The sequence below is a fragment of the Eublepharis macularius genome, chromosome 16 (assembly GCF_028583425.1).
Source record: "Eublepharis macularius isolate TG4126 chromosome 16, MPM_Emac_v1.0, whole genome shotgun sequence".
NCBI classification, from domain to species: Eukaryota; Metazoa; Chordata; class Lepidosauria; order Squamata; family Eublepharidae; genus Eublepharis; species Eublepharis macularius.
The window spans coordinates 35,261,844-35,272,289 of record NC_072805.1 but is presented as its reverse complement, the minus strand read 5'-3'; positions in this window follow the sequence as shown (position 1 = coordinate 35,272,289).

Genomic DNA, 10,446 nt, shown 5'->3' with positions numbered 1-10,446 from the left:
GCCCGGCTGAGGGGGGGTGGCTGGCTTGCCGCGTGCTCCCTGTCCTGCTGGGCAAGCGAGTGGCACGGAGGGCTGGGAGGCCGCCTGCGCCATTCGCCTGCGCCACAGGACAGGGAGCACGCCAAGCCGGCTGCTCCCTCAGCCGGGCAGGTGAATGGCACGGGCAGCCTCCCAGCCACTGGTGCTGCTGCCGCTCCACTGGCACACGCACGTGAGGACGTCCAAGCTTGAGTTGTCCCGGGCACCGGGCAATCTACATCCGGCCCTGGCCCTAGAACTGCTTGTGTTTTGTTTCAGCATTTCTTCAACTCTGTATTGGAATCTTGCTAATGCTATGTCTTGGTAAACTTGTCTTTATTTACCCTATGGCATTGTTTATGAAATTGTCCTTGATACTGACTGTATTAATCTCACCCTTTGTAATCTGCCTTGAGACTCAGTGAGAAAGGTGGATTGTAAATGACATAAATAAATAAAATAAAAAATAAACTAAATGTAAATACGCTTTTCATTAGGACCAGCCAAATGTTTGCAATAGTAAGGAAATCTTTGAGTTTTCATTAAGCTGGATTTTCAGTACCAAAAAAGGAGGTGGAGGGAGAGAGATGTTAAATGTCCAACCACTGAATTCTGGACCCTTCTTGAAATGGAGATTTGGAGAGGTGGGCAGAATGAATTTGATTTGATTATGCTGAGTGGAAGACTGATTTCAAGGGGCCCTGGTGGTGACAAGAATAAAGAAAGTAAACACAGCCGCTTTCCATTCAACAATCTTGAATGCCAGCAGTTTATCAGACCCCTCTCCAACACTGACCCAAACACACGGCTCCCTTATAAGGCAGAGAGTACCAGAAAAATGGGATCTTCTTCATACTGACAAAACTAGAGATTAATTTTAAGCGAAGCACTAAGAGTTGCTGGAAGCCAAACTGGACAGCAGTTCTTCAAGGTTAAGGTGTTGGAATAAAATCTGGGAGACCCCACTCTTCCATGGAATCTGGATGAGGGATCTGGGGAAAAGATATCAATCTATCCATTCATTCCTCATTCACTGCCTCAATGGCAGCGGAAGGCCTCTGAGGAGATGCAGTTTCTCGTTTGCGAAGGTTCTCCATTCACTTCAGCAGAGAGAACGGCAAGTTCTGCACAAAATAGGTCTTCATTGTTTTGGTATCGCCAACTCAGGGGTTGGTTGAAGGACGGAGAAGCTGAGATGTTCAACCTTATCTATTCACTGTAGACAAAAATTGGTAGCTCGCCTAATGGATAGACTGATATCTTTGCTGGGAGGGAGTTATTTCGTAACCATATATAGTTCGCTGTAAAATATTATGACTGGCTTCTGAAACACATACATCTGCTCTTTTATTCCATATGTCCTTTATATAGAACTGCATTTAGGACCATGGCCCCAAATTTTGCTTTAAGTAACTCAAATGAAATAAGGTATAAAAATGAGAAAAATGTGTAAAATATAGATGAATGTCCTAGATGAGAAAACGTGTAAAATATAGATGAATCCCTGTAAAAATACATTAAAAGCCTAAGGAGATCTCTGAAAGATGGAATCAAGGGTCTGTCTAGTTTGCAGTCCTGTTTTTAACTACAGCTATGCATATGTTCTGGGTGCCCATAAGAAATGACCCCCCCATTTGTCTCCATCATCTGGCATTTAGTGATACACTGCCTTCAAACCAGGTGGACCAGGTGGAAAAACCAGTCCTGGAAAAGGGCCCTATCTCAGCGTATTTGGCCTGGCAACCATTGAGAGATTCAGGGGTAAGGACATGGGGGGGTGCACAATGCCATGCACCCCACTACATCACTTCTGAGGAAAACCCTGAAGTGATGTAGCGTAGCTCTAGGAATCGCTGGAAACTCTATGGTTTCACCATAGATGTTGGCCAGCAGAAGGCTTCCTGACATAGCTCTGGCAGCCCTAGCCCCGCCCCACCATCCCCTAGAGTCTGTCCCTTGGCACATACACCAGGCCAGTCCCATGTGCACGAGGCTGCTCTGGTTTGGCCCTGCCTACCTGAAGTGAGGCCAGAAGCTGCCGTCCCTGCACCTCATCGGCAAGATCCACTGGATTGTTGTTTATTGTGCCTACCCCTTGCTTGGCATCAGAGATTCCCCCCCACCCAAGAATGCCTGGATTCATCTTGCTATGCTCATTTCCACTGACATTCTTTATTACTCCTGCCCCAACATTAAGATGATGCAGATAGACAAGTGCAAACCACTTTGTAGAGAAAGGCTGTATAAAAGTTTTGATATATACATTTTAAAATATATATTGGCTGCTTCCGCACATGTTGGATAATGCACTTTCAATGCACTTTATCAATCGTTTGAGGTGGATTTTTTGTTCCGCACACAAAAAAATCCGTTCCAAATGATCTATAAAGAGGATTGGAAGTGCATTATCCAACGTGTGCGGAATCACTCATTGTAATCCTCCCATCATGTCAAAAAATTAACAATCTGTTTCTGTTCCTGGCCCCACCTGAGATGACACCATTCGTGGCTTACAAATGAGGAGCTGTGAGGATGCAGGGGGTGGAGGGTGGATTCTGTATATTGAAACTATGTGAACCTTTTGAATTTACTGCATTTTTTACCTTTTGCAGACTTCTTTTAGGAATACAAACATGCTGTCACTTTAGCCTCGGCTTGCTTGGAACTGAAATCCCAAGGGGTGGGGGAGTGGAGGAGGGAATGCAATAAAACCTCCCAATTTCATGTTAAACCACTGACATTTTAGAAAGAACTAAGCTGGCACTTGCCAGTCTATTTTCTGGAGCTATGTTCAAGCAGAAACTCCACAGTGAAGGTCATGGGGCCAGAAGAGAAAATGGGAGCATTTTAGCAACACCTGACATCCTATGTGGATTGGGAGTGGATTGCCTCCTACATTTTTCTCAGAAAGATTATTTTGTATTCTAACAGACTGCCTTAGACTGCGGGTGTTAAATGTTTTGTTCAGAACTTGGGAATTACGGTATTTCATAGGGCAGTAATCGCTATGAAATCATTAAGACAGTCGCAGCGTCATCCTAGCATTTTCACACACGCTGAATAATGCACTTTCAATCCGCTCGCGATGTGTTTCATTGGGAACCATCTGCACTGCCCCTTGACTTGTCAGAAGCAGCACAGGATAAAAATGTGACAGAGGGATTATATTCTGTTATATGCAGTACTGGAACTTTTGGCAAAAGAAAGATGGTTGCCTGGATTCCATAAACCAGGGTGTGTCTTAATTTGCTAGCACCGTTTGATCACTGAGTCTTGCTTGATCACATCTCTGACTATAAACCTGAATCTTGGTATGTTCTCACCTGTCAGCCAGGCTCTGATATTTATGAAGATGATCTTAAGTAGCTTGTGTTCCTGTCACTGCATGCTTGAAGGCGTGTTTTTGCATAGCTGCGAGTCAATCCGTTTCCCTTCGGTGATACCGTAAGTATTAAACAGCAAATAACTGCAGGCCAATTCCTATAACAACCTGGGTAATGGCAATGTCTTTGGCTTAAAAAAACGCCTCTGGCCGAGGGTTTATTGCTTTGCCGCCACAGTGAACAGAAAAGGATTTTCAGCATGCAAAGATCAGATCCCCAATTCTAATTAAATAGTTGGAAGTGGAGAAAGATGACCTCAACGGGACGCTGAGCAGAGTGACTCGGTATTGACATGCTATAGAAAACATCGTCTTCGGATTTGCATCAGAATGGCCCAGAGCCCATATGTATGCACAGCACATTTCTCTGCTCTGCATTACTGTACACTTTGATGATGGACTGTTGGACACAGGAACTGACTAGAGATGCTCGAACACCCACTGGTTCGACTCACATCTTGTTCTCCAGTCACAAACAGGGAGCCAGTTTTTCAATGGACTGTTCAGCTGTTTGTGAACCCATTCCTGGCTGTTCGGCCGCTGGCATGGAGGGCAATCTCAACTCCCCTCTGTCTGGAGATCAGGGGGCGGGGCCACCGGCCATGTGACCATTTTCACCGAGGGCAATTTAAACTTTAAAAAACTGACCCCCCTTTGTTCCAGCTGACCCAAAGTGACATCATTGTGCGGTCTTGAGTTCCACCACCTCTTTTCCCAGAAAAAAAGCCCTGGCGGGAAGCAACACTGAAAACCAAGCCATCCACAAGAGCATGACTTTATTTAAGGATCAACCATTGACCAACCAACAAGGAAATTCCAAAGTCTCAACGAAGCTTGCTTACAATACTTTTTCAGGGTTGCCTGTTCACACATTCAGCTGCCAGAAACTGAAAGCGAATGTACAAATACAAGTTGATCATTAACATGGCAATCCGAAGCAAAGTTATACTGCTGAAGTCAAAGGGCTTGGAAGGGCATAACTCTGTTCAGAATTGCCTTGTAGGTGACTGTGACAAGAGGTGGCTCACATGTGTGAATCGGAAATCGCAGATACGGCACACCACACAAGGAATGTTCTTTTCACCTCTGCTTCAACTCAACGTTTTTCCAATGCTGACAATTCCGGGGACGCCACAAATTTCACATCAAAGGCATTCAACAGTTGAATTCACGCTGCTCTCCTAGGGTGATCAAATGTGAGCCATTTGCCAGGGCTGCTTGGTTTAGTGCTGAATGACTCAAATGTATGTCAAACAGGGTGGCACTGAGTATTTTCAAAACTAGATGTGTGAAAACGCTGCCAATTTAAGCAGAGGGCTACTTGATGAACATCAGATGGGGGGAGTTGTTGTTTTTAAATACAGCATTTATTAATAATAAAATAACTGCGTGTCCCATCTACAGACACACAGCCAGGTAAGCAGCAGCTTGTTTTGAGATATCTCAGAGAGCCAGAGACAGTTTGGTGTAGTGGTTAAGAGCGGCAGGACTCTAATCTGGAGAACCGAGTTTGATTCCCCAATCCTCCACTTGAAGCCAGCTGGGTGACCTTAGGTCAATCACTTAAAAGCAGCAGGACTCTAATCTGGAGAGCCAGGTTTGATTCCTCACTCCTCCACCTGAAGTCAGCTGGGTGACCTTGGGTCAGTCACTTAAGAGCAGCAGGACTCTAATCTGGAGAGCCAGGTTTGATTCCCCACTCCTCTGCTTGAAGCCAGCTGGGTGACCTTGGGTCAATCACTTAAAAGCAGCAGGACTCTAATCTGGAGAGCCAGGTTTGATTTCCCACTCCTCCGCTTGAAGCCAGGTGGGTGACCTTGGGTCAGTCACAGCTTCCCGGAGCACTTTCAGCCCCACTTACCTCACAGTTGTGGGGATCATAATAACATACGTTGTAAACCATTCTGAGTGGCATGAAGCTGTCCTGAAGGTTGGTATATAAATCAAATGTTATTATCAGGACCATTTTCAAGAGGTGCCGGAACTCCGATCTACCGCATTCCTGCTGGAAAAAAGCCCTGCTTCCCACAATACGGGGCTTAATGATTTTCAGTGTGTTGACGAGGTAATTGCAGAAGTGGGTTATATAGTGTTTTATAGCTTGTGTCTATTCTTGTGTTGATTTTTGGGTGCCCACTTCCTGCATTTGAAGAAGAGGTGGTAGTAAAAATATTTGAATGAATAAGTACGGCAGGAGATGAACAAAGAAAACAGACGGGCGTTCATTATTCATCCACCGTGCTCGGATGCAGCTCCATCAAAGCATCCATCCCACCTGCTTATTGACAGCCATTCTTGAGGCCAGAGGAAGAAAAGGAAGCAGAGAGCCATCCACGTAGCATGCTTGAATGCTGCTCCACACCAAGACCTGTATCTCACTTCTTGCATTTTGTTTTCATCAGTATTTTAAACTGCTGCAAGCCAGCTTATCTTTGGTTGGGTCAAAACAGGCAGCTTGAGATTCATTCCCATCAAAACGTCAATACAGGATAGCAGGATTTGAGTCCAGCGGTACCTTAGAGACCAACAAGATTTTCAGAGTGTAAGCTTCCAAGAGTTAAGCTCCCTTCTTCAGACAGGAAAGCTTACACTCTGACAATCTTGTTGGTCTCTAAGGAACCCCTGAACTAAAATCCTGCTGCTCTATTGCAGACCAACACAGCTACCTGCTTGAAACAGCCCTTTCCAGTGCAAGATAGTATCGGGGGGTTGGGGTTACCTGATGCGCTCTGCGGATAAACAGCTTCTGGTCATCCCCGGACGAGGAACATTTGGCTGGCCTCAACTAGGGCCAGGGCCTTTTGTGCCCTGGCCCCGCCTGGTAGAACGCTGTCCCAATGGAGATCTGGGCCCTGCGGGACCTTTCACAGTTCCACAGGGCCTGCGAGGTGGAGCTGTTCCACCAGGCCTTTGACTAGGGGCCAGCTTTTTGTCCCATCTTCTGACCGCCACACCCTCCTTTTGTAGCTGCCCTGGAGTTACATCATGGTGGTGCCCACAGTTATAGAGATTCTGTAGTGGCCAGATTTGTTTGGTGGCGCCTGGATTTTTACGCTGCTGGTATAAGTAAAGGTAGTCCCCTGTGCAAGCACCAAGTCATTACTGACCCATGGGGGGACATCAGATCACGACGTTTTCTTGGCAGACTTTTTACGGGGTGGTTTGCCATTGCCTTTCCCAGTCATCTACACTTTATCCCCAGGAAACTGGGTACTCATTTTACCGACCTCGGAAGGATGGAAGGCTGAGTCAATCTTGAGCCGGCTACCTGAACCCGGCTTCCTCCAGGATCGAACTCAGGTCATGAGCAGAGCTTGGGCTGCAGTATTGCAGCTTACCACTCTGTGCCACGGATAATTAATATTGGTTTTTAATGTTTTATTGTATTTTAATAATATTTTTTGGAAGCTGTCCTGAGCCTGCTCGTGGGAAGGGTGGGGTATAAATCAAATATTGGTCTGCAGTAGAATAGCAGGATTGGAGTCCAGCGGTAGAGACCAACAAGATTTTCAGAGTGTAAGCTTTCGAAAGTTAAGCTCCCTTCTTCAGATGGGAAAGCTTACACTCTGAAAATCTTGTTGATCTCTAAGGTGCTCCTGGACTCAAATCCAGCTGCTCTATTGCAACCCAACATAGCTACCTACTTAAAACAACCCTATCCAGTGCAAGATAGTATCGGGGGGGGGGGGGGGTAACCATGTTGGTCTGCAGTAGAACAGCAGGATTGGAGTCCAGTGGTACCTTAGAGCCCAATCAGATTTTCAGGGTATGAGCTTTCAAGAGTCAAAGCTCCCTTCTGAATCTGAACCTTCGTATCTGAAGAAGGGTGCTTTGGCTCCCAAATGATTACCGTCCAAAAATCGTGTTGGTCTCTAAGGTGCCACTGGACTCCAGTCCTGCTGTTCTACTGCAGACCAACACGGCTGCCCACCGCAACGATCCTCAATACAAGATGTTACAGTGATGGAGTGACAGGACCCTTCCAGGAGTCCCCACGCATCTTCTGAAGATGACCTGGTAAGAGCATCAGAATGATTGTGGAGCAGCGTCCGAGACAAACACGAGGCTGCCCACCATGCCAGCTTGTTGAATACACATCGCTGATTCTCAGATTGCCACCACTCAAACCTTGCAACTAGAACGTACGAGCACAGGAAGCTGCCTTCTCCTGAGTCAGACCCTTGGTCCATCGAGGTCACTATTGTCTGCTCTGACTGGCAGTGGCTCTTTATGGGCTCAGGTGGAGGTCTTTCACATCACCTACTATCTGGTTCTTTTAAGTGGCGGTGCTGGGGATCGAACCTGGAACCTTCTGCGGGTCAAGCAGATGCTCTGCCACTGAGCCACACTCCCTGAACAATGTTTGTTTTATTGTGTGATATCATTTATACAGAGAAGAGAATTTGGGGCAGGAAGAGAAGGGGAACACAGAGCTTCTGGCATTCTTCGACCTATTCATAATTTGTGACATAATTTGCCAGCTCCTAGGTGAAAACTAAGGTGTGTGAGCCCTTTCTAGAAAAGCAACATACTGGCAGAAGCTGCATATGAAAGCAATTATCAGCTATATGATGTTCAAACTTCCATTGTGGAAAGGGAAGGGAAGGGAAGGGAAGGGAAGGGAAGGGAAGGGAAGGGAAGGGAAGGGAAGGGAAGGGAAGGGAAGGGAAGGGAAGGAAGGAAGGAAGGAAGGAAGGAAGGAAGGAAGGAAGAAGAAGAAAGAAAGAAAGAAAGAAAGAAAGAAAGAAAGAAAGAAAGAAAGAAAGAAAGAAAGAAAGAAAGAAAGAAAGAAAGAAAGAAAGAAAGAAAGAAAGAAAGAAAGAAAGAAAGAAAGAAAGAAATCCCCAGTTGGGAAAGTTTGCCATGTAATATATTCTCTGTCTTCCTTCTTTCAAACACATTTTCCTCTGGAATCACTGAAACATAACTAACGTCCACTGAATCACAGTGGGTCCAGGGCACTTTATAAAGAGCACCAGGAGTCACATAAACAACAACTCCCATGCCTCCCCACCATGCAAGAAATAGCTCTCCTGTGTTTAAATGGACCTGGCCCAAACGCCAGTGAAATATAGGTTGTGAACCACAATGTGCTTGGCGGTGCTGTTGACTTGGATGCTGGACATGACCTAATGGGGCATAAGGGATCCAGTGGAGGAAAAGCTATCAACTGTGTATTTCTTCCACTCTGAGCAGCCATCCATTCCTGGAGTTAATGAAAACTCCCACACAGATCTGACTGTTGCATCACTGTGGCTATTTCTTCTAGAATTCTCTAGAGGCTCAAAGGCCGTTCCCAATGTTTAGCTGTCGGCTCAGTTCTGGCAGCAGTCTACGTATGTGAGCAGGGGAACAGCAGTGCAGAAAGGTTGCCCTTCCCTTCTGTGGACTACGAGATTGCAACATGTGTCCATTTTATTTGTGCATAAAAGAGGTGAACTCACATGTTGGATGCGCTTGTGTTACCTGAAACCTAGACCAGCAACTAGGGACATACATTTAGATATTAGCTAATGAAGCCTGAGTTCAGAAACTTCTGTTCATTAAAACAGATATTGTGTAACTAAATCAACTTGAAAAATCTGGAATGGTAGTTTTCTGAAATTTTGGTTCTGGCTGTTATTCTGGTGCCTGGCTGCCTGGTTTAGGAGGACAGAAGCAAGAGAGGAGAGTGATTTTATTTCTATATGTTGTTAAGCTGTTTTGAATGCCCAAGTTACTGGAAAATACATCAAAATGTTTTAATAAATATTTGCAATTGCCCAGCAATGGCAGTGGCATTTCATTTCCGTCTCATCGGGCTATGTGAAAATGTGCATGCACAAAGAACCCTCAATAACACAGACTGAAAGAGTAAGACTTCTTTTAAAACACAATCTTTATTTACAACCACTAGTTGACCTGATGGATTTGCTCATTCTTTATATGATTGGAAGTCAGCAGCATGCAGTGATGACACGTCTTTGGGGTAGGAAATACTGCTAGTTGCACAGTACACTTTGCTGTTTGAGTATTACCTGATGAATAGGGTCGAACTGCTTACAAACAGCCAAACTGGGCAACAAAATAATTGGCTCCTTGCTCATGACTGGCGAACAGAGCATGAGCCAAACCTCTACATGTTCAAGCATCCTAGTGGCTTTGCTTACTCTGGATGGAGTGAATCTGTCTTTGAAAGATGCTTCTACTGGAGAAACAAGTGGCAAGGAGTACCTTCTTCAGTAACATTTGGCACAGAAATTGTCTCCCTTCCCGGCTCTAGCCCCCGTAATCCATGCTACAGTAACTCCATACAGAGTTGCCGTGGAAGACAATGAAGAAGCTGCAACTGGTTCAAAATATAACAGCACAACAATAAACAGAGGCACAGCAGTATATGTATGTTACACCTCCAGCCAATCCTTAAATCTTTACATTGGCTTCCCATTGGCTTCTGTGTTCAATTCAAGGTGCTACTTTTAAGCTTTCGAACCCTTCACACGAACTCAGGCCTTCATACTTCAGGAAATTCTGAAAAGCACAACTGTTTAAATAAGCCCTTGACTGTGTTTAATTGTTGACACCCATATTGGTCTAGTGCCTTGCTGAACATTAAGTTGAGTTCTTGGAGGTTGATTCCCTCCTGCCTGCTTTAGAGTTTGTGTAGCATTCTTAATTTTGATAAATTAAACTGCTCAGAGATGGATTGAAGCCTTGGAATAGCCCCTCCCCCAAGGAGGGAGGGACAAAGGGAGAAAGAGATGCTTTCTTCTCTGCCCCACTTGTGTCAAGGGCTGGCCCTCATTTGGGGCTCAGGTGGCCTGGCAGCGGGTAGCCCACCAAGCCATCACACACTTACACCCCACGACGTTCCCTGATGACCTTACTGCCCAATCCACCCCTGAAGGTGTTTTAAGTCCAATCTTCAGAGAAAAACAGGATATAATATTTTTAAATAAATGAGGGTAGGGGGTTACTCTTGTTTTATTATTCAACCACTTTGTGCTTGTTGGAAAGTGGTGGCAGGAATGTTTTTAAATAAACCCTCCATGAGAAACTAACCCTAC